This window comes from Mustela lutreola, chromosome 3, assembly GCF_030435805.1.
Source record: "Mustela lutreola isolate mMusLut2 chromosome 3, mMusLut2.pri, whole genome shotgun sequence".
Lineage (NCBI taxonomy): Eukaryota > Metazoa > Chordata > Mammalia > Carnivora > Mustelidae > Mustela > Mustela lutreola.
The window spans coordinates 91782342-91805854 of NC_081292.1; the positions used below are offsets into that span (position 1 = coordinate 91782342).

Here is a 23513-nt window from a genome sequence, read left to right on the forward strand (position 1 = left end):
TAAGGTTGCTCCTAGAGGAGAGTTTAAATATGTGTTGGAGCTAATCTCTGTGGATTACACAACAAACCACATCCTACAGCTCTCCCTGAAACACCCCTTATGATTTCAATGTAATTTGGTTTTTGCATTTTTAGAAATAACAAAATACTTTGCAAACTCATCTACTTTATTACCACCACAAGTGAGTCAGCTGACTCCACATTTTAACACAGTGACAGTCACAGAGGAATGGAGGAATGAGTAAAGTTATCAATATATGTGCTTTTAAGAAGTACAACAGGGGAGCAGCTATTTCCAGGAACCAAAACATGGGTCAGCAGCTGTGAAGGAAAAGTGATGGAATAAATGACTCATTTCAGAGGAGTTCTATGACATATTAGTTCTATAATGTATCCTCAGCACCCAGTTACCCGCTTTGATCTAAAGATAAGGATTTACAGTTAAGGTCCCATTTATGATTTGACTGGTAGGGTCTGAATCATGTTTACTATTGTTTTGACTATTACTTGAAACCTATAGTAGTACTTGGGATATGTGTTGTGTATTCTGTGAACATGTGCTATTTTTAGATTAGATAATTCCTGTCTCGAACCCCTGTTAATTTGTTTGTTTCTGTTTATTTGATAGTGGTTTCAGTAAATGGATATATCTGAAAAATTGCAAAGCCACTATTAAAATAAGTTATTAATATATATAGCATGGAATTGCACATTCCTCCTTTGAATCCGACAGAGCTTCACCATATCCTTAACAATTTGGGAAAAACATGCTATTATTTTTCTTTATAAAATTTCTCCTGTTAGGCTGTGATGGTTGTCATCAGCAGTAACTCCTCTGAAGGCTTTGTCAAAAGAGTTGAAAAAATTGGAGAGGTGTGAATGAAGCTGTTTGCTGAATATAAAGAAAAGAGCATTGAAGTACAATTCACAATCTTACTTCTCCTCTATGCTTTCAGATGTTTGACATTTGAAAATTTTGCTTCTAGAAGAGATGCCCTATATAATTCTTACTTTAAGGAGCAAGTTGCTTTTATAATTTTTTTTTATTATTCTACCATTCAAGTATTTCCATTTAAATTAAATTCAATACCATTTAAAAAAAATCAAAAGTGCAGCCAGTATTCAATTCCTGGGCTAAATAATTTTAGAAAGCTTTGTGTTATTGAACCTACGGGGTTTTTCTGTAGTTTTAACTCTTTCTTTCTGTGATTTTTCCCATTAGTCACGTAAGTGACTGCAATATAACAGACATTGAGGGTAAAGAAGGACTGAATAGAACAATCCTTGGCCTCATGAAGTTGAGAATCTAGCAAGGGAGTCAAACAATTCAATCATTCAGAGACAATTTATTGAGTGCCTGGCCTAAGATGTGCACAACAAAACCCCAGCCCAGAGGAATCATTTTAATGGGAGAGATAGATAATAGGTAAGCCAACTTTAAAAAGAAAAAATCGTACTGGTTTTTCTTTAATAGTGATGCATATTTGAACTAAATAAGCACATTTTAAAAAGAGCAGTGATTGAGAAGAGGTTTTGTAACTGAGTGGTCCGAAAGGGCCTCCCTGAAAAAGTCTGTTTTGAACAGATTTCTGAATAATATCAGCTAGGAAGCTGCGTAAAAATCTCAGGGATGGGTGATTTTTCCAGTCAAAAAACTGTAAAGGCTCCAAAGTCACAATACAGCTGTAAGTTTCTCTAATAAAGTAACTTCTGACAAAGAATGAGAAGAAATAACTAACCCAGGTTTGAAAGAAAAGGGACAGACTTTCTATGGAATTAATATTTAATTAAAGCTCTAAAGGACAAAAATACAATAGAGCAAAATTCTATATACCTAATGACGCTGATATACTTAATGAAAGTTCATAAACAAGTGTGGGTAGCAAAGAGTGTGTGGGAATGTTGGTAAGAACAGTGGGGAAGAGTCATCCCTGAACATGTTCTTAAATGAAGCAATTCTTGTGTTGTTTTAAAGGGTAAATTGGAGTTTGCCTAAGTGATTAGAGAAGGATGCCTCGGCTTATGGAAGTTCAAAGCCATAAAGATGTGATAAACTACTGCAGATATTTTCATGTATATTTGTTGTTGCTTCTAGTAATGGTGATCTAAAAACTCTTTCTTAAGACAACTAAAAATCCAGACAAAATAGCTTTTAAAGTTAAAAATATCAGAATGATTATAAAAATAAGGGAGGGATTACTGGGCCAAAATAGGAAATACAATGAGAGCCCAGAGATATATGCCCTGAAGCCATTTTAGCTATGAGAGCATTTGAAACTGCTAAAACACACTGAGCTGTGTTTTTAATAGACTCTTGATACTAGAGAAACAAAATTCAAAATCCAGCAGCAATCAAATTTGAGGACTTTGGTACAACCCAAATTTAAGTTGAGATCCCCAAAGCACAAGGAGAAGCAGAAATAAGACTATAGCCTACCTTGCCTTCTGTGTAAACTGAGAAAGTCAATCACTGAATTTGGAGTATGATTGTCTTGTAGAGTCTCAGATATAAGAGAAAATCCTGCCAAGGAGGACCATACCATTATTATAGCTCTTAATTATCCCTACTCAATAAGAGTTTCAAATATAATGTCTTGAACATAGCAAAATGGAACAAAGCACACAAAGAAAAACCATTAACAAGATTTGAAAGACAAAATGGGATTAAGTATGATGTTAAAATGATCAATAAAGATTGTAAAATGGCTTGATTACTCTGCTCAAATAAATGAGAGGGGAAGCAAATTGAACACAAAATTGAAACTAAAAATGATATTGAGAAAGGTTTTATAAATGAACCAAATGGATACTCTAGAATTTAAAGATATGACAGCCAATTTAAGATACCACAGGGGTGCCTGGGTGGCTCACTTAATTAAACCTCCAATTCTTTGTCCTTTTTTTTTAACACCTTAATTTTATTTTATTTCTTTCATTTTGGCTCAGGTCATGATGTCAGGGTTGTGAAATAGAGCCCAGAGTTGGGCTCTGTGCTGAGCCTGGAGCCTGCTTAAGATTCTTTTCCCTTCTTTTTCTATCCATCCCTGCGCTCTCACTAGCTCGCTTTCTCTTGCTTGCAAATAAATAAATAGATAGATAGATGATAGATAGATAGATAGATAATAGACAAAGCAAAATAAAAGCAGATTATGAAAATAAATATAAAGATTTTGAAATGAAAACAAGTTCAAAATAAAATAGAGAAGACCTACACAGCTAAAAGTTCATTCAGAAAATCTACTATTAAAGAAGTCAGTATAACACAATGTTAAGATATCAAAAGATTTGAGCATGTACTGTACAGAAAGGGTAATCCAAATGGCCACTCATATATAAAAACTGTTTATCTTTATTATGAATCTGGAATTAAATTAAATTAAATTAAAAATAAATTAAAACCTAGAATGGCATACTATTACACACTTACCATATTGGGCAACAGTGAAAATGTCTTGCAAGAATGTGAAGGAATGACAGTGCACATAATAAAAACATATGAGGAAAGTTGGACAATATTTAGAAAACTTAAAAATTTAAAAAAAAAATTGGTCCATTCCTAGAAATACAACATGGAACTAAAGGAATATTTTCATCAGGATATGCAAACAGATGATTATAGTTATTTCATTCATAACGGCAGATCAGTAGTGGTATATTTGCACAATGTTACATTAAATAAGAGAGAATATTAACAAACTGGGAGGAGGGGCTAGGTTGTTATCATAAACAGATCTTCTATGGTGCTAATTATGTTCTATTTCTCAAAATCTTTAAGTTAAAAAAGTTTTCAAATTTATATCTAGATAGATAGATAGGTAAATGATAGATAGACAGATATGCCAGAAGCTGCAATGCTAGGCTAAGACCAGGCTTCAAAGGGCTTTTCTATTCTCTACTAAATACTTTAAACCATTCATTATATCATAGCTCAGTGTTCAAATCTCCATTTGTTTCCTCAGTTTCCTAATATTTATCTTAAGGTGACCTGATCCAGACTTTTGATCACCTTTGTCTAAATATTTCTATTTTAACAAAGTCCTTTTGAACACTCAGAGACTAAAACTTAGAAAAAGACTCTGATTGTTATCTCACTAGAGTGGAAAAAATATAGTTACTCATTAACTAATGATATCCATGTCTACATTAGATCCATGACATTTTTATTTCTTGGGAGCTTTTGGCTAAATGAATTTTTTAAGCTTCCTTTAAATGGAGCTTTAAGCCATCGCCACATGAATAAAATTAAAGAACTAAATGAAAACAAGCCAAGTATTTACAGAGTAATTAGAATGTGCAGTGGAAAGAGTACAATTCTGAAATCATAAAGCCTAAATTAGTGTGATGCATCTTTACCAGCCATGTAATCATAAACCAGTTATCTAAATGTGTTAGCCTCAGTTTTTTCACCCATGAAATGGTGATGATAATACTTATTATGCAGAGTTGTTGTGTGGATGTAATGAAGCATGGAGCATGAGAGTCTCATATTCCATGCTAAAATGATAGCTATTTTTATACTTATAATAATTCTAATAATAGTAATTAAATTGTTCAAAATGATAATATTCATTTATATTGAGGCATTGTATTGACTATTCATAGACACATTTACCAAAATAAATTTCATTTTACTTTACCCCCTCTGAGGATATATATTCCCTAATTCAATATGAATCTCATTATGAATAATAATTATCATGATAAATATGCAGATTTTTCTTCTATTTATTTTTAGGGAAGTATCCTTTACTGTTGAACATAAAGAAACTTAAGCAAGTCTGTCTTATTCAAAATTTTCATGCTGCTTTCTTATGAAACTAGATTATAGAGTTGTATGAAATAAATTCATGCAGTTAAGACATTTATGTTTGGAAAACTGGGTGGTCAGTTTAGTATTTCAAAAGAAGATTTTAAATTTAAACCTTAAAACTGAGCTCTTTCAGCCTTATTTATAGACCATCCTTCATGCTTCATAAGTATTCCTTCATTGTAAACTAACTAATAGTGTTTGTCACAGTGTATATAACTACAATGGATTTTATATTCTATTATTTCAGAGTTAGTTGCAGTTTCTACTTCCTTAATTCCTTTTTTGAAAAATAGATTAATTCTACAAAAAGTTTTTTCGAGCTTTATTGAAAAATAATTGACATATTATAATTTGTAAATTTAAGAAATGATTTCTTATAACACTGCAAACTTTTAACATTGTGTAAATTCTGTACCATTTGATAAATTGGTATACATCTGTATTGCAATATAATCTACATAAAAATGTTAATACATCTACTATCTCATATAGTTGCCTCTGTTTTTTATGCATGTATTGTAAGGAATTTTAAGATCTACTCTCTTAGCAACTTTTATGTATATAGTACAGTAGAGATAAACTTCAGAGGTCTTGTGGGTTTTGTTCCAGACTGCCTCAATAAAGTGATTATCTCAATCAACTAAGTCAAATCATTATTATTTTTTTTGGTTTCCCAGTGCAAATAAAAAATTATGTTTCCCAGTGCATATAAAAAATAAACACTATACTGTACTGTTCAAAAGCATTATGTCTTTAAAGAAAAACAATGTATATACCTTAAGTAAACTAGTTCTGAGTTTTCAGTGGGTCATAATTACTGATCACAGATCACCATAACAAATACAATAATAATGAAAAAACTTGAAATATTGCAAGAATTACCAACATGTGACAGAGAGACACAAAATGAACAAATGTTTAGAAAAATGGTGGCAGCAGACCTCTTTTATACAAGATTGCTATAAACTTTCAACTTGTAAGAATGTGATATATGTAAAGTTTAATAAAGGGAAGCACAATAAAAAAGTATGTATATATTATTAACTATGATCATCATGCTGTACATTAGATCCCCAGAACTTTTTCATATTATAGTTGCAAGTTTGTGCCCTTTGACCACCTTATTCCACCCCAGGTTCACCTCTTGTCAACTCAACTCTAAGTTTCCATTAGTTTGCTTTTTCTTCAGATTCTGTATGTAAGGGATATCATAATACATAAATTAAAAAATATATATAAAATCTTTGAAATATTTCACTTAGTATAATACCTTCAAGATCCATCCATGCTGTTGTAAAAAGCAGTATTTCTTAATTTTTCATGGTTAAGTAGTATTCCATAGTATATATTTACCATACTTATTTTATTCATTCATCCATTAATGGATACTGAAGTTATTTCCATCTCTTGCTTAGAGTTAATAATTTTATAATGAACATAAGAGTGCAGATATGTCTTCGAATAGTGACTTCATTTCCTTTAGATATATACCTAGAAGTGGGATTACTGAATCATATGGTAATTTTACTTTTAATAATATGAATAGTCTCCATACTGTTTTCCATACAAATTTATATCCCTATCACAGTGCATAAGTTCCCCATTTTCCCCAATATTTACCAAAATTTGTTAGTTTTAATTTTTTGGTAGTATATATTCTAATAGGTAGTAATATTGTGTTTTTCAGAGGTAAACAACAACATAATGAATTTGCCCTGAGTTTTTACATTGAGCACTTTTTAATGCTCCTGTTGGTCATTTATATAACTTTTTTGAAAAAAAAAGTCTATTGAGATCCTTTTGCTATTTTTTAATGATATATTTTTTTCTATTTGTATCTCTTGATTATTAACCTCTTTTCAGATATAAGATTTGTAAGTATTTTCTTCCATTCTGTGGATTGTGTTTTCATTCTCTCTCTCTCTCTCTCTTTTTTTTTTTTTTGGCAATGCAGAAACTTTAGTTAATGTAATACCATTTATTTATTTTTGCTTCTTTTGCTTGTGTTTTTGGCCTGGTATCCAAAAACTATTGGCAAGACCAATGTCAAGGAGAATTTTTCCTATGTTTTCCTTTAGGAAATTTAGTTTCATGCATCACATTTAAGTCTTTGATCTATTTCAAGTTAAGATTTATGAGTGATATAAGCTTCCAGTTTCATGCTGGTTTATGTGACTATTCAGTTTTAAATATCATTTATTGAACAGACTATCTTTACCCATTATATATGTTGGCCCCTGTCAAATATTAGGTGACTGTATGAAAGGATTTATTTCTGGACTCTCAAATCTGTTCTACTTGTTTATTGGTCTGTTTTTATACCAGTATACTTTATTGTTTTGAGCATGAGGGCTTTGTAGTATTGTTTCAAATCAAGAAGTGTAATTTCACTTCTTCATTCTTTCTCAGAACTGCTTTAATTATTTGTCTTTTATGGTCTCATATAAATTCTAGGATTCTTTACTTACTTCTGTAAAAAAATAATATTGGATTTATTAAAAGATTTTTTATTTATTTATTTGACAGAGAGAGATGACAAGCAGGCAGAGAGGCAGGCAGAGAGAGAAGAGGTAGCAGCTTCCTGCTGAGCAGAGAGCCTGATGCAGGGCTCGATCCCAGGACCCTGGGATCATGACCTGAGCCGAAGGCAGTGGCTTAACCCACTGAGCCACCCAGGCACCCCTAACATTGGATTTTTGATAGGAATTGAATTTACAGATGGTTTTTGGTAGTATGGACATTTTAACAATGTTAATTCTTACCATTCATAAATATGAGCTATCTTTCCATTTATGTCTCCTTCAATTTCTTTATCAATGTCATAGTTTATGGGGTACATATCTTTCATCTTCTTAGTTAAATCTTATCCTAAGTATTTCATTAGTTTTGATGCTATTGTGAATTAGATTGTTCTCTTTATTTTTTCAGATAGTTCATCATTAGAGTGTTAAAATGCTCGTCTTGTGCTTACTTTGGCAGCACATATACTAAAATTGGAATGATGCAGAGATTAGCTTGATCACTGAACAAGGATGACATGAAAAACTGGGAAGCATTCCATATTGGAAAAAAAAAACGAAACAAAACAAAATTCTTGTCTTTTATATATTGATCTTGTATTTGGCAGCTTTACTAAATTTGTTTATTCAAAATTTTTTGTGAATTTTTTAGGATTCTTTTACATGTAAGTTCATGTTATTAAAAAAAAAGAAAATTTTACTTCTTCCTTTTTTTTTTTTTTGAGTCTTTTATTTCTTTGTGTTCCTTGTTTCTCTGGCTAGGACATCCAGTACTATGTCAAATGAGAGTAGTGAAAGTGGACACACTTGTCTTTGTTCTGATCTTTAAGGGGAAATTTTTCAATTTTTTTTGATTGAATATGAGATTAGCTCTGGGCTTGCAATATGTGCTTTTTCTTTAATGGATTTTTAAAACTATTTTTTAAAAATTTTTTATAAACATATAATGTGTTTTTATCCCTAGGGGCACAGGTCTGTGAATCTCCAGGTTTACCCATTTCACAGCACTCACCATCACTCACCATAGCACCTGCCCTCCCCAATGTCCATACCCCCACCATCCTCTCCCAACACACCTCCCCCCAGCAACCCTCAGTCTGTTTTGTGAGATTCAGTCTTTTATGGTTTGTCTCCCTCCCAATCCCATCTTCTTTTATTTTTCTTTTCGTACGCCTGAAACCGCCTATGTTGCATCTCCACTTCATCATATCAGGGAGATCATATGATAGTTGTCTTTCTCAGATTGATTTATTTCGCCAAGCATAATACCCTCTAGTTCCATCCACGTCATCACAAATAGCAGGATTTCATTTCCTTTGATGGCTGCATAGTATCCCATTGTACATATATACCACATCTTATTTATAGATTCATCTGTTGAAGGACATTTAGGTTCTTTCCATAGTTTAACTATTGTGGACATTGCTGCTATAAACATTTGAGTGCATGTGCCCCTTCAGAATGCCACGTTTGTATCTTTAGGGTATATACCCAGTACTACAATCACTGGGTCATAGGCTAGTTCTATTTTCACCTTTTTGAGGCACCTCCACGCTGTTTTCCAGAGTGGTTGCACCAGCTTGCATTCCCACGTACAGTGTAGGAGGGTTGCCCTTTCTCCACATCCTTGCCAGCATCTGTCATTGACTGACTTGTTCATTTTAGCCATTCTGAAAGGTGTGACGTGGTATCTCATTCTGGTTTTGATTTTTATTTCCCTGATGCCGAGTGATGTGGAGCATTTTTTCATGTGTCTGTTGGCCATTTGGATGTATTCCTTGCAGAAATGTCTGTTCATGTCCTCTGCGCATTTCTTCATTGGATTATTTGTTCTTAGGGTGTTGAGTTTGATAAACTCTTTATAGATTTTGGATAGATAGTGGCCTTTTATCTGGTATGTCATTTGCAAATATCTTCTCCCAGATAACTTCTGACAGTCATCTTTTGGCTTTGTTAACTGTTTCCTTTGCTGTGCAAACAAAAGCTTTTTGATCTGATGAAATCCCAATAGTTCATTCTTGCCCTTGCTTCCCTTGCCTTTGGCGATGTTCCTAGGAAGAAGTTGCTGCTGCTGAGGTCAAAGAGGTTGCTACCTGTTCTCTCCTCAAGGATTTTGATGGATTCCTTTCTCACATTATGCTTCTTCATCCATTTCCAGTCTATTTTCATGTATGGTGTAAGGAAATGGTCCAACTTCATTTTTCTGCATGTGGCTCTTCAATTTTCCCAACACCATTTGTTGAAGAGGCTGTCTCTTTTCCATAGGACATTCCTTCCTGCTTTGTTGAAGATTAGTTGACCATAGAGTTGAGGGTGTATTTCTGGGCTCTCTATTCTGTTCCATTGATCTATGTCTGTTTTGGGGACAGTTCCCTACTATCTCAATGATGACAACTTTGTAATAGAGCTTGAAATCTGGAATTGTGATGCCAACAACTTTGGCTTTCTTTTTCAATATTCCTCTAGCAATTCGAGGTATTTTTGTGGTTCCATATATATTTTAGGATGATTTGTCCCATTTCTTTGAAAAAAAGATGGATGGGATTTTGATAGGGATTGCATTAAATGTGTAGATTGCTTTAGGTAGCATAGACATTTTCACAATATTTGTTCTTCCAATACAAGAGCATGGAACATTTTTCCATTTCTTTGTGTCTTCTTCAATTTCTTTCATGAGTACTTTAGAGTTTTCTGAGTATAGATTCTTTGTCTCTTTGGTTAGGTTTATTCCTAGGTATCTTAGGGTTTTGGGTGCAATTGTAAATGGGATTCACTCCTTAATTTCTATTTCTACAGTCTTGTTGGTATAAAAAAAATGCAACCAATTTTTGTGCATTGATTTTATATCCTAACACTTTACAGAATTCCTATACAAGTTATAGCAGATTTGGAGTGGAGTCCTTCAAGTTTTCCACATACAGTGTCATATCGTCTGCAAACAGGGATAGTTTGACTTCTCTTTTGCCAATTTGGCAAAATTTTGATGCCTTAATTTCTTTTTGTTGTCTGATTGCTGAGGCTAGGACTTCTATTACGATGTTGAATAGCAGTGGTGATAACGGACATCCCTGCCGTGTTCCTGACCTCAGCGGAAAAGTATTCAGTTTTTCTCCATTGAAAATGATATTTGCAGTGGGTTTTTCATAGATGGCTTTGATAATATTGATAATATGTGCCCTCTATGCCTACACTTTGAAGAGTTTTAATCAGGAAGGGATACTGCACTTTGCCAAATGCTTTTTCAGCATCTATGGAGAGTATCATATGGTTCTTGTTCTTTATTTTATTAATGTGTTGTATCACATTGATTGATTTGCAGATGTTGAACCAACCTTGTAGCCCTGGAATAAATCCCAGTTGGTCGTGGTGAATAATCCTTTGAATGTACTGTTGAATCCTATTGGCTAGTATTTTGGTGAGAATTTTCGCATCTGTGTTCATCAAGGATATTGGTCTGTAGTTCTCTTTTTTGATGGGATCCTTGTCTGGTTTTGGGATCAAGGTGATGCTGGTGGCCTCAGAAAAAAAGAGTTTGGAAGTTTTCCTTCCATTTCTATTTTTTTGGAACAGTATCATGAGAATAGGAATTAATTCTTCTTTAAATGTTTGGCAGAATTCCCTTGGGAAGCCATCTGGCCCGGGGCTTTTGTTTGTTTGGAGATTTTTTTTTAAAGATTTATTTATTTGACAGAGAGAAATCACAAGTATACAGAGAGGCAGCCAGAGAGAGAGAGAGGGAAGCAGGCTCCCTGCTGAGCAGAGAGCCCGACGTGGGACTCGATCCCAGAACCCTGAGATCATGACCCAATCCGAAGGCAGCAGCTTAATCCACTGAGCCACCCAGGTGCCCCTGGAGATTTTTGATGACTGTTTCAATCTACATACTGGTTATGGGTCTGTTCAGGTTTTCTATTTCTTCCTGGTTCAGTTGTGGTAGTTTATATGTCTCTAGGAATGTATCCATTTCTTCCAGATTGTTGAATTTGTTGGCGCAGAGTTGCTCATAGTATGTTCTTATAATTGTTTGTATTTCTTTGGTGTTGGTTGTGATCTCTCCTCTTTCATTCATGATTTTATTTATTTGGGTCCTTTCTCTTTCTTTATCAATCTTATTAATTCTTTCAAAGAACCAGCTCCTAGTTTCGTTGATTTGTTCTATTGTTTTTTTTTTTTTTTTGGTTTTTTGTGTTTTTTTGTTTGTTTCTATTTCATTGATTTCTTCTCTGATCTTTATTATTCCTCTTCTCCTGCTGGGTTTAGGCTTTCTTTGTTGTTCTTTCTCCGATTCCTTTAGGTGTAGGGTTATGTTGTGTATTTGAGATCTTTCTTGTTTCTTGAGAAAGGCTCGTACAGCTTTATATTTTCCTCTCAGGACTGCCTTTGCTGTATCCCACAGATTTTGAACACTTTTGTTTTCATTATCATTTGTTTCCATGAATTTTTTTCAATTCTTCTTTAATTTCCTGGTTGACCAATTCATTTTTTAGAAGGATGCTGTTTAGTCTCCATGTATTTGTGTTCTTTCCAAATTTCCTCTTGTGATTGAGTTCTAGTTTCAGAGCATTGTGGTCTGAGAATATGCAGGGGATGATCCCAATCTTTTGATAATGGTTGAGATCTGATTTATGGCCCAGGATGTGGTCTATTCTGGAGAATGTTCCATGTGCACTAGAGAAGAATGTGTATTCTGTTATTTTGGGATGGAATGTGTTGAATATACCTGTGATGTCCATCTTGTCCAGTGTGTCATTTAAGGCCTTTTTCCTTGTGGATCTGTTGCTTGGATGATCTGTCCATTTCAATGAGGGGAGTGTTAAATTCCCCTACTATTATTTTATTATTGTCGATGTGTTTCTTAGATTTTGTTATTAATTGGTTTATATAGTTGGTTGCTCCCATGTTAAGGACATAGATATTTAAAATTGTTAGGTCTTCTTGTTGGACAGACCCTTTGAGTATGATATAGTGTTCTTCCTCATCTCTTATTATAGTCTTTGGCTTAAAATCTAATTGATCTGATATAAGGATTGCCACCCCAGCTTTCTTCTGATGTCCATTAGCATGGTAAATTGTTTTCCACCCCCTCTCTTTAAATCTTTAGGTGTCTTCGGGTCTATGATGAGTTTCTTGGGCAGCATATTGACGGGTTTTGCTTTTTATCCATTCTGATACCCTGTGTCTTTTGATTGGTGCATTTAGGCCATTTACATTCAGGGTAACTATTGAGAGATATGAATTTAGTGGCATTGTATTGCCTATAATGTGACTGTTACTGTATATTGTTTCTGTTCCTTTCTGATCTACTACTTTTAGGCTCTCTCTTTGCTTAGAGGACCCCTTTCAATATTTCCTGGAGAGTTGGTTTGGTGTTTGCAAATTCTTTCAGCTTTTGTTTGTCCTGGTAGCTTTTTAATCTCTCCTTCTATTTTCAATGATAGCCTAGCTGGATATAGTATTCTTGGCTGCATGTTTTCCTCATTTAACACTGAATATATCATGCCAGTTCTTTCTGGCCTGCCAGGTCTCTGTGGATAAGTCTGCTGCCAATCTAATATTTTTACTGTTGTACAATACATACTTCTTTTCCCAGGCTGCTTTCAGGATTTTCTCTTTGTTGTTAACCGTTGTAAATTTTACTATCAGGTTACGGGGTGTGGACCTATTTTTATTGATTTTGAGGGTCATTCTTTGCATCTCCTGAATTTTGATGTTTTTTCCCTTTGCCATATTAAGGAAATTCTCTACAAAAATTCTGTCCAATATACCTTCTGCTCCCCTCTCTCTTTCTTCTTCTTCTGGGATCCCAATTATTCTAATGTTGTGTCGTCTTATGGTTTCACTTATCTCTCAAATTCTCTCCTCGTGGTCCAGTATTTGTTTGTCTCTCTTTTGCTCAGCTTCTTTATTCTCCATCATTTGGTCTTCTATATCACTAATTCTTTTGCCTCATTTATCCTAGCAGTAAGAACTTCCATTTTTTTAAATAATTTTTTATTTTTTATAAACATATATTTTTATCCCCAGGGGTACAGGTCTGTGAATCACCAGGTTTATACACTTCACAGCACTCACCAAAGCACATACCCTCCTCAATGTCCATAATCCCACCCCCTTCTCCCAAACCCCCTACCCCAGCAACCCTCAGTTTGTTTTGTGAGATTAAGAGTCACTTATGGTTTGTCTCCCTCCCAATCCCATCTTGTTTCATTGATTCTTCTCCTACCCACTTAAGCCCCCATGTTGCATCACCACTTCCTCATATCAGGGAGATCATATGATAGTTGTCTTTCTCTGCTTGACTTATTTCGCTAAGCATGATACGCTCTAGTTCCATCCATGTTGTCGCAAATGGCAAGATTTCATTTCTTTTGATGGCTGCATAGTATTCCATTGTGTATATATACCACATCTTCTTGATCCATTCATCTGTTGATGGACATCTAGGTTCTTTCCATAGTTTGGCTATTGTGGACATTGTTGCTATAAACATTCGGGTACACGTGCCCCTTTGGATCACTACGTTTGTATCTTTAGGGTAAATACCCAATAGTGCAATTGCTGGGTCATAGGGCAGTTCTATTTTCAACATTTTGAGGAACCTCCATGCTGTTTTCCAGAGAGGTTGCACCAGCTTGCATTCCCACCAACAGTGTAGGAGGGTTCCCCTTTCTCCGCATCCTCGCCAGCATCTGTCATTTCCTGACTTGTTGATTTTAGCCATTCTGACTGGTGTGAGGTGATATCGCATTGTGGTTTTGATTTGTATTTCCCTGATGCCGAGTGATATGGAGCACTTTTTCATGTGTCTGTTGGCCATCTGGATGTCTTCTTTGCAGAAATGTCTGTTCATGTCCTCTGCCCATTTCTTGATTGGATTATTTGTTCTTTGGGTGTTGAGTTTGCTAAGTTCTTTATAGATTCTGGACACTAGTCCTTTATCTGATATGTCGTTTGCAAATATCTTCTCCCATTCTGTCAGTTGTCTTTTGATTTTGTTAACTGTTTCCTTTGCTGTGCAAAAGCTTTTGATCTTGATGAAATCCCAATAGTTCATTTTTGCCCTTGCTTCCCTTGCCTTTGGCGTTGTTCCTAGGAAGATGTTGCTGCGGCTGAGGTCGAAGAGGTTGCTGCCTGTGTTCTCCTCAAGGATTTTGATGGATTCCTTTCGCACATTGAGGTCCTTCATCCATTTTGAGTCTATTTTTGTGTGTGGTGTAAGGAAATGGTCCAATTTCATTTTTCTGCATGTGGCTGTCCAATTTTCCCAGCACCATTTATTGAAGAGGCTGTCTTTTTTCCATTGGACATTCTTTCCTGCTTTGTCAAAGATGAGTTGACCATAGAGTTGAGGATGTATTTCTGGGCTCTCTTTTCTGTTCCATTGATCTATGTGTCTGTTTTTGTGCCAGTGTCATGCTGTCTTGATGATGACAGCTTTGTAATAGAGCTTGAAGTCCGGAATTGTGATGCCACCAATGTTGGCTTTCTTTTTCAATATCCCTTTGGCTATTCGAGGTCTTTTCTGGTTCCATATAAATTTTAGAATTATTTGTTCCATTTCTTTGAAAAAGATGGATGGCACTTTGATAGGAATTGCATTAAATGTGTAGATTGCTTTAGGTAACATAGACATTTTCACAATATTTATTCTTCCAATCCAGGAGCATGGAACATTTTTCCATTTCTTTGTGTCTTCCTCAATTTCTTTCATGAGTACTTTATAGTTTTCTGAGTATAGATTCTGTGTCTCTTTGGTTAGGTTTATTCCTAGGTATCTTATGGTTTTGGGTGCAATTGTAAATGGGATTGACTCCTTAATTTCCCTTTCTTCTGTCTTGCTGTTGGTGTAGAGAAATGCAACTGATTTCTGTGCATTGATTTTATATCCTGACACTTTACTGAATTCCTGTATAAGTTCTAGCAGTTTTGGAGTGGAGTCTTTTGGGTTTTCCACATATAGTATCATATCATCTGCGAAGAGTGATAATTTGACTTCTTCTTTGCCGATTTGGATGCCTTTAATTTCCTTTTGTTGTCTGATTGCTGAGGCTAGGACCTCTAGTACTATGTTGAATAGCAGTGGTGATAATGGACATCCCTGCCGTGTTCCTGACCTTAGCGGAAAAGCTTTCAGTTTTTCTCCATTGAGAATGATATTTGCGGTGGGTTTTTCATAGATGGCTTTGATGATATTGAGGTATGTGCCCTCTATCCCTACACTTTGAAGAGTTTTGATCAGGAAGGGATGCTGTACTTTGTCAAATGCTTTTTCAGCATCTATTGAGAGTATCATGTGGTTCTTGTTCTTTCTTTTATTGATGTGTTGTATCACATTGACTGATTTGCGGATGTTGAACCAACCTTGCAGCCCTGGAATAAATCCCACTTGGTCGTGGTGAATAATCTTTTTAATGTACTGTTGAATCCTATTGGCTAGTATTTTGGTGAGTATTTTCGCATCTGTGTTCATCAAGGATATTGGTCTATAGCTCTCTTTTTTGGTGGGATCCTTGCCTGGTTTTGGGATCAAGGTGATGCTGGCCTCATAAATTGAGTTTGGAAGTTTTCCTTCCATTTCTATTTTTTGGAACAGTTTTAGGAGAATAGGAATTAGTTCTTCTTTAAATGTTTGGTAGAATTCCCCCAGGAAGCCGTCTGGCCCTGGGCTTTTGTTTGTTTGGAGATTTTTGGTGACTGTTTCAATCTCCTTACTGGTTATGGGTCTGTTCAGGCTTTCTATTTCTTCCTGGTTCAGTTGTGGTAGTTTATATGTTTCTAGGAATGCATCCATTTCTTCCAGATTGTCGAATTTATTGCCGTAGAGTTGCTCATAGTATGTTCTTATAATAGTTTGTATTTCTTTGGTGTTAGGTGTGATCTCTCCTCTTTCATTCATGATTTTATTTATTTGGGTCCTTTCTCTTTTCTTTTTGATAAGTCAGGCCAGGGGTTTATCAATTTTATTAATTCTTTCAAAGATCCAGCTCCTACTTTCATTGATTTGTTCTATTGTTTTTTTGTTTCTATTTCATTGATTTCTGCTCTGATCTTTATGATTTCTCTTCTCCTGTTGGGCTTAGGGTTTCTTTCTTGTTCTTTCTCCAGCTCCTTTAGGTGTAGGGTTAGGTTGTGTACCGGAGAACTTTCTTGTTTCTTGAGAAAGGCTTGTACCGCTATATATTTTCCTCTCAGGACTGCCTTTGTTGTGTCCCACAGATTTTGAACCGTTGTATTTTCATTATCATTTGTTTCCATGATTTTTTTCAATTCTTCTTTAATTTCCCGGTTGACCCATTCATTCTTTAGAAGGATGCTGTTTAGTCTCCATGTATTTTGGTTCTTTTCAAACTTCCTTTTGTGGTTGAGTTCTAGCTTTAGAGCATTGTGGTCTGAAAATATGCAGGGAATGATCCGAATCTTTTGATACCGGTTGAGTCCTGACTTAGGACCGAGGATGTGATCTATTCTGGAGAATGTTCCATGTGCACTAGAGAAGAATGTGTATTCTGTTGCTTTGGGATGAAATGTTCTGAATATATCTGTGATGTCCATGTGGTCCAGTGTGTCGTTTAAGGCCTTTATTTCCTTGCTGATCTTTTGCTTGGATGATCTGTCCATTTCAGTGAGGGGAGTGTTAAAGTCCCCTACTATTATTGTATTATTGTTGATGTGTTTCTTTGATTTTGTTATTAATTGGTTTATATAGTTGGCTGCTCCCACGTTGGGGGCATAGATATTTAAAATTGTTAAATCTTCTTGTTGGACAGACCCTTTGAGTATGATATAGTGTCCTTCCTCATCTCTTATTATAGTCTTTGGCTTAAAATCTAATTGATCTGATATAAGGATTGCCACTCCTGCTTTCTTCTGATGTCCATTAGCATGGTAAATTCTTTTCCACCCCCTCACTTTAAATCTGGAGGTGTCTTTGGGCGTAAAATGTGTTTCTTGGAGGCAACATATAGATGGGTTTTGTTTTTTTATCCATTCTGATACTCTGTGTCTTTTGACAGGGGCATTTAGCCCATTAACATTCAGGGTAACTATTGAGAGATATGAATTTAGGGCCATTGTATTGCCTGTAAGGTGGCTGTTACTGTATATGGTCTCTGTTCCTTTCTGATCTACCACTTGTAGGCTCTCTCTTTGCTTAGAGGACCCCTTTCAAGATTTCCTGTAGAGCTGGTTTGGTGTTTGCAAATTCTTTCAGTTGTTGTTTGTCCTGGAAGCTTTTAATCTCTCCTTCTATTTTCAATGATAGCCTAGCTGGATATAGTATTCTGGGCTGCATGTTTTTCTCATTAATCCTCTGAAAATATCATGCCAGCTCTTTCTGGCCTGCCAGGTCTCTGTGGATAAGTCAGCTGCCAATCTAATATTCTTACCATTGTATTTTACAGACTTCTTTTCCCGGGCTGCTTTCAGGATTTTCTCTTTGTCACTGAGACTTTTAAATTTTACTATTAGGTGACGGGGTGTGGGCCTATTCTTATTGATTTTGAGGGGCGTTCTCTGAACCTCCTGAATTTTGATGCTCGTTCCCTTTGCCATATTGGGGAAATTCTCCCCAATAATTCTCTCTAGTATACCTTCTGCTCCCCCCTCTCTTTCTTCTTCTTCTGGAATCCCAATTATTCTAATGTTGTTTCATCTTATGGTGTCACTTATCTCTCGAATTCTCCCCTCGTGGTCCAGTAGCTGTTTGTCCCTCTTTTGCTCAGCTTCTTTATTCTCTGTCATTTGGTCTTCTATATCACTAATTCTTTCTTCTGCCTCATTTATCCTAGCAGTGAGAGCCTCCATTTTTTATTGCACCTCATTAATAGCTTTTTTGATTTCAACTTGCTTAGATTTTAGTTCTTTTATTTCTCCAGAAAGGGCTTTTATATCTCTCGAGAGGGTTTCTCTCATATCTTCCATGCCTTTTTCGAGCCTGGCTAGAACCTTGAGAATTGTCATTCTGAACTCTAGATCTGACATATTACCAATGTCTGTATTGATTAGGTCCCTAGCCTTTGGTACTGCCTCTTGTTCTTTTTTTTCTGTTGAATTTTTCCGTCTTGTCATTTTGTCCAGGTAAGAGTATATGAAGGGGCGAGTAAAATACTAAAAGGGTGGCAACAACCCCAGGAAAATATGCTTTAACCAAATTAGAAGAGATCCAAAATCATGAGGGGGGAGAAAGGGGATAAAAAGAGGTTCAAAAAGGAAGAAAGAAAAAAAAAGAAAAAAGAGAAAAAAGAAAAGAAAAGAATTTAAAAATAAGAAAACACCTTTCAGAAAGTGGTTGTTTTTCTGCTTCCAGAATTGCTGTTCTTCTTCTCTTCGATCTGCCGATGGATTTTCAGGTGTTTGCAATCTTTAGATAAGCTATCTAGCTGATCTCCGGCTAGCTGAAATAGTCTCAGCCTGCTACTTCTCCGCCATCTTGACTCCTCCCCCAGAACTTCCATTTTTTATTGCACCTCATTAATAGCTCTTTTGATTTCAACTTGGTTAGATTTTAGTTCTTTTATTTCTCCAGAAAGGGCTTTTATCTCTCTGGAGAGGGTTTCTCTAATAACTTCCATGCCTTTTTCAAGCCCAGCTAGAACCTTGAGAGTTGTCATTCTAAACTCTAGTTCTGTCATATTACCAATGTCTGTTTTGATTAGGTCCCTAGCCTTTGGTACTGCCTCCTGTTCGTTTTTTTGTGGTGAGTTTTTCCACCTTGTTATTTTGAGCAGATAAGAATATGTAAAGGAGCAAATAAAATGCTAAAAGAGTGGTAAAGACCCCAGTAAAATGTGCTTCAACCAAATCAGAAGAGACCCAAGTTGTGGGAGAACGAAAGGGGATAAAAAAGAAGTTCAAGGGGGGAAAAAAGGTTTTAAAAAAATGAAAACAAGGAAAAAGTATTAAAAAAGAAAATATATATATATATATACTAGACTTGTGACTAGAACAGGGTCACTCACTTAATTTTGGGAGTTTTTGGGTCTCTTAGAAGAAACTACCTCCCAAGATTTTAAAGGATGAAAAACATATAAGGGTAGGCACAGTGAAGGGATGGAATAAACCTATAAAAATGAGAAAAAAAGGGATGCCTGGGTGGCTCAGTTGGTTAAGCAACTACCTTCAGCTCAGGTCATGATCTCCGCGTCCTGGGATCGAGTCCCACACCGGGCTCCTTTCTCAGCAGGGAGCCTGCTTCTCCCTCTGCCTCTGCCTGCCTTCCTGTCTGCCTGTGCTCACTCTCTCCCCCCCTCTGATAAATAAATAAAATCTTAAAAAAATGAGAAAAAAATTTAATTTCTAAAAAATAAGTTGATAGAGCAAGTTGGTTGGGACAATAAAGAAAAATAAACTGGAGAGAATTTGCACAGGCTGGACACTAGAACAATCTTGGAGCTAGATTTAGGGTATATTTTGTTCTATTAGGAGAAGTTATACCCCATATTTTTTAGAAGAAAAAACCCTATGTGTAAAAAAATATATAGTTAGGTACAATGGAGGATAAATTATGACTATAATAATGAAGGTTCAAAATAGATTATTATTTTTTGTAAGGTATTTTAAAAATAAACTAGTTTAAAAAATCATTAAAAGAGGAAAGGGTAAAAGTTAAAAAAATTAGCAAAAGAAAAAAGAAAAAAAATATAACTGCAAGACTAATGAATCATTGGGAGAAAGCCACGAACTCCTTGTTCTGCATTCTCCTCCTCTGGAATTCCACTGTTCTCCTTACTAAGTGAAGTTGATCTTGGCTGGGTTTCTTGTTGGTGTTCTGGGGAAGGGGCCTGTTGTATTGATTCTCAAGTGTCTTTGCCCGAGATGGATTTGTCCTGCCCTTACCTGGGGTAAGGCTAAGTAATCCGGGAGCTTTCGTTCCCTGGAGGCTTTCCGTAGAGTTCTGGATGATGGAATAATGGCGGTCTCACAATCCTGCCCAGAGGAGTGGAGAGCTCAGGGCCCCACTCCTCAGTGCACACTTAGAGAAAGGTGCTTAATCACTCCCATCTTCCCGGCCTCTGGCCATGCTTGAAGAAAAGCGCTCTGTCACTCGTACTTGGAGAAAAGTCCTTGGTCATTCTCATCTCCCTGGCCTCTGGCCATGCTTGGAGAAAAGAGCTCAATTACTCCCGTCTCCCTGGCCCTTGGCTGTGCTCCAAGCTCATCCTGCCTATGCCTGGTTCAAAGTAACCCTGGGTTGAGAGCTCACTCCTCAGCTTTGTCTCTGTAGCCGGCTTCCCCACTCTAATACCTGTGAGTTCTGTGACACTCAGATAACCCTGGTCCTTCTGTGACCCTGAGGGACCTGGGACTATGCTGACCCCTCTTGGGCTTCACTCTGGATTAGCCTCTGGGGTGATATCCCTCAGTGGATCAAACTTTTAAAGAGTCCTGATTTTGTGCTCCATTGCTCCACCGCTTGCCAGGAGCTGCCCAACCCCCCCCCACGGTCTACCTTCCTGTTCTTCGGGTTCACTTTTCTGCCAGTTCTACCTTTCAGAAAGTGATCAATTTTCTGTTTCTAGAATTGTTGCTCTCCTTCTCTTTGATCTCCCATTGGATTTGTAGGTGTTTACAATGGTTAGATAAGCTATCTAGCTGATCTTCTGCTACCTGATGTCGTCTCAGCCTGCTACTTCTCCGCCATCTTGAATCCTTCCACGGAATATGTGGTTTTTATTATGTTGATGTGTATTCTTTCTGTACCCAGTTTGGTGAGTATTTTTATTATGAAAGGGTGTTGAATTTTGTCAAATGCCTTTTCTGCATATATTGAGTTGATCATATGAGTTTTTATTGATCATTCTATTAATATAATGCATCACATTTACTGATATGTGCTGGTGAATTCAGTTTTGTAGCATTTTGTAGAGAATTTTTACATTTTTATTTATCAGGGATATTATCCAGTAGTTCTTTTTGTTGCTGCTTTGGTTTTTTTGTTTGTTTGTTTGTTTTTGTTTTGTTTTGTTTTGCTTTTGTAGTGCTCCTGTCTGGTTTTGATATCAAGATAATGCTGGCTTGTAAAATGTGCCTCAGAGTATTTCAACCTCTTCAACTTTTTGGGAAAGGTTTAAAAAGTATTTGTATTTTTTGCCTTAAAATGTTTGGTAGAATTCACTGTGGAAATCATCTGATTCTGGACTTTTATTTGTTAGTAGGTTTTTATTACGGATTCAATCTCCTTACCCCTTATTGGTCTGTTCACATTTTTTATGTCCTTATGATTCAGTCTTGATAGGTTGTATGTGCCTAGGAATTTGTCCATTTCCTCTAGGCTTTTGATTCGCTGGCATTTAACTGTCTTTTATCCTTTATATTTCTATGGTATCTGTTATAATGTCTCCTTTTTCATTTCTGATTTTATTGAGTCTTCTCTCTTTTTCTGAGTTAGTCTAGCTGTCTTTTTTTTTAATTTACCATTACCAAGTTTAATTTTATTTACCATTTAAAAAAAAACTTTCTAGATTTTTAATTCTATATTTCATTTATATTTGCCCTAATTTTTATTTTTTCCTTCCTTTTGCTACTTTTAAGTTTACTTTGTTCTTTTTGTAGTTTTTTTGAGCTGTTATAATAAGTTCTTTATTTGAAATCTTTTTTATATACATTTATAGCTATAAAATTTCCTTTTATAACTGCTTTGCTGCTTCTCATAATGTTTTGGTATATATTTTTTTATTTTCCTCAAGATGTATTTTTTATTCCCACTTTGTCTTCTTTTCTTGATTTTTTGTTTGTTTAAAAATGTGTATGTCTGTGTTTTGTAAATTTTCCAAATTTCCTTCTGTATTGATTTCTAGTTTCATATTATTTTGGCTGGAAATATACTCGATATGCTTTCTATATTATTGATTTTGTGGGGACTCTTGTTTTGTGGTTTAAAATGTAATCTATCCTAGAAAATTTTCCACGTGTGTTTGAGAAGAATATTTATTATGATACTATTGGATGGAATATCCTGTAAATATGTTAGGTTCATTTGACATAGTTCTTGTTTGTTTGTTTGTTTGTTTTGTTTGTTTGTTTGTTTGAGAGAGAGCAGGGCAGAGAGAATGAGCAAGGTGTAAGGGCAGAGACAGAGTGAGAAGACCCCCTCCTGAGCAGGGAGCCCAATGTGGGACTCTATCTCAGGACCCTGGGATCACGACCTGAGCCAAAGGCAAAGGCTTAACTGACTGAGCCACCCAGTTGTCCAGGCATAGTGTTTAAATTCACTATTTTCTTATTGATTTTCTGTCTGGATGATCTATCCATAGGTAAGAGTGGGGTATTATTGTCCCCAGATATTATTGTATTGCTATTTATTTCTCCTTTTTGTTTTGTTAGTATTTGTTTTATATATTTATGTGGCTCAATATTAGGTACATGATATTTACAATTACTGTATTGATGAATTGATGACACTTTTCTTATTGTATAATGACCTTCTTTGACTCCTGTGGTGATTTTTAGCTTATACAAACCCTATTTTGTCTATTATAGTTATTGCCACCCTTGTTTTCTTTTGTTATCATTAGCTTGGAATATGTTTTTCCATCCCTTTACTCTCTGCCCATGTGTGTCCTTAAAGCTAAAGTGATTCTTTTATAGGCAACATATTGTTGGATCTTGTGTTTTTTGTTTGTTTTTTTAAGCTATTCTAGCCTATGTCTTCCAACTGATGATTCCATTCACTTACAGTTAAAGTAATTATGGATAGGTAAGGACTTAACTATTGCCTTTCATTCTTTTTATATTTCATGATTTATTTAAATTTTAGTTAATATATAGTGTAATATTAGTTTCAGGAGTAGAATTGAGTAATTCACCATTTACATATAACAGTCAATGCTCATCACAAGTGACCTCCTAATAATTATTACTGACAGCCCATTCCCCTGCCCATCTCCCCTCCAGAAACAGTTTGTTACTTATAGTTAAGTGTATTATGGTTTGCCTTCCCCTCCTTTTAAAAAATATATTTTTTTCTTTCCCTAGTGTTTATCTGTTTTGTTTCTCTTTTGTAGATGCTCTGCTCTTTATTTCCTGTCTTGTTCTCTTTGTTTGTAATCTGATGACTTTTTGTGGCAGTATGTTTTAACTTCTTTATCAAAATATTTTGTGTATCTACTACATATTTTTATATTTACCATTAAGCTTTTATAAAATACGTTAGTTATAACATTCCATTTTATGTTGAAAACAACTGAA

At 35.5% G+C, this 23513-nt stretch overlaps 1 non-coding gene across 1 annotated transcript; it reads left to right on the plus strand.

Moving 5' to 3' along the window:
• The first annotated feature begins 7772 nt into the window (after positions 1-7772).
• LOC131828381 (U6 spliceosomal RNA) lies at positions 7773-7876 on the plus strand. The gene has a single exon (XR_009352397.1). It is a non-coding gene; the product is annotated as a U6 spliceosomal RNA (small nuclear RNA).
• Positions 7877-23513: the final 15637 nt, after the last annotated feature.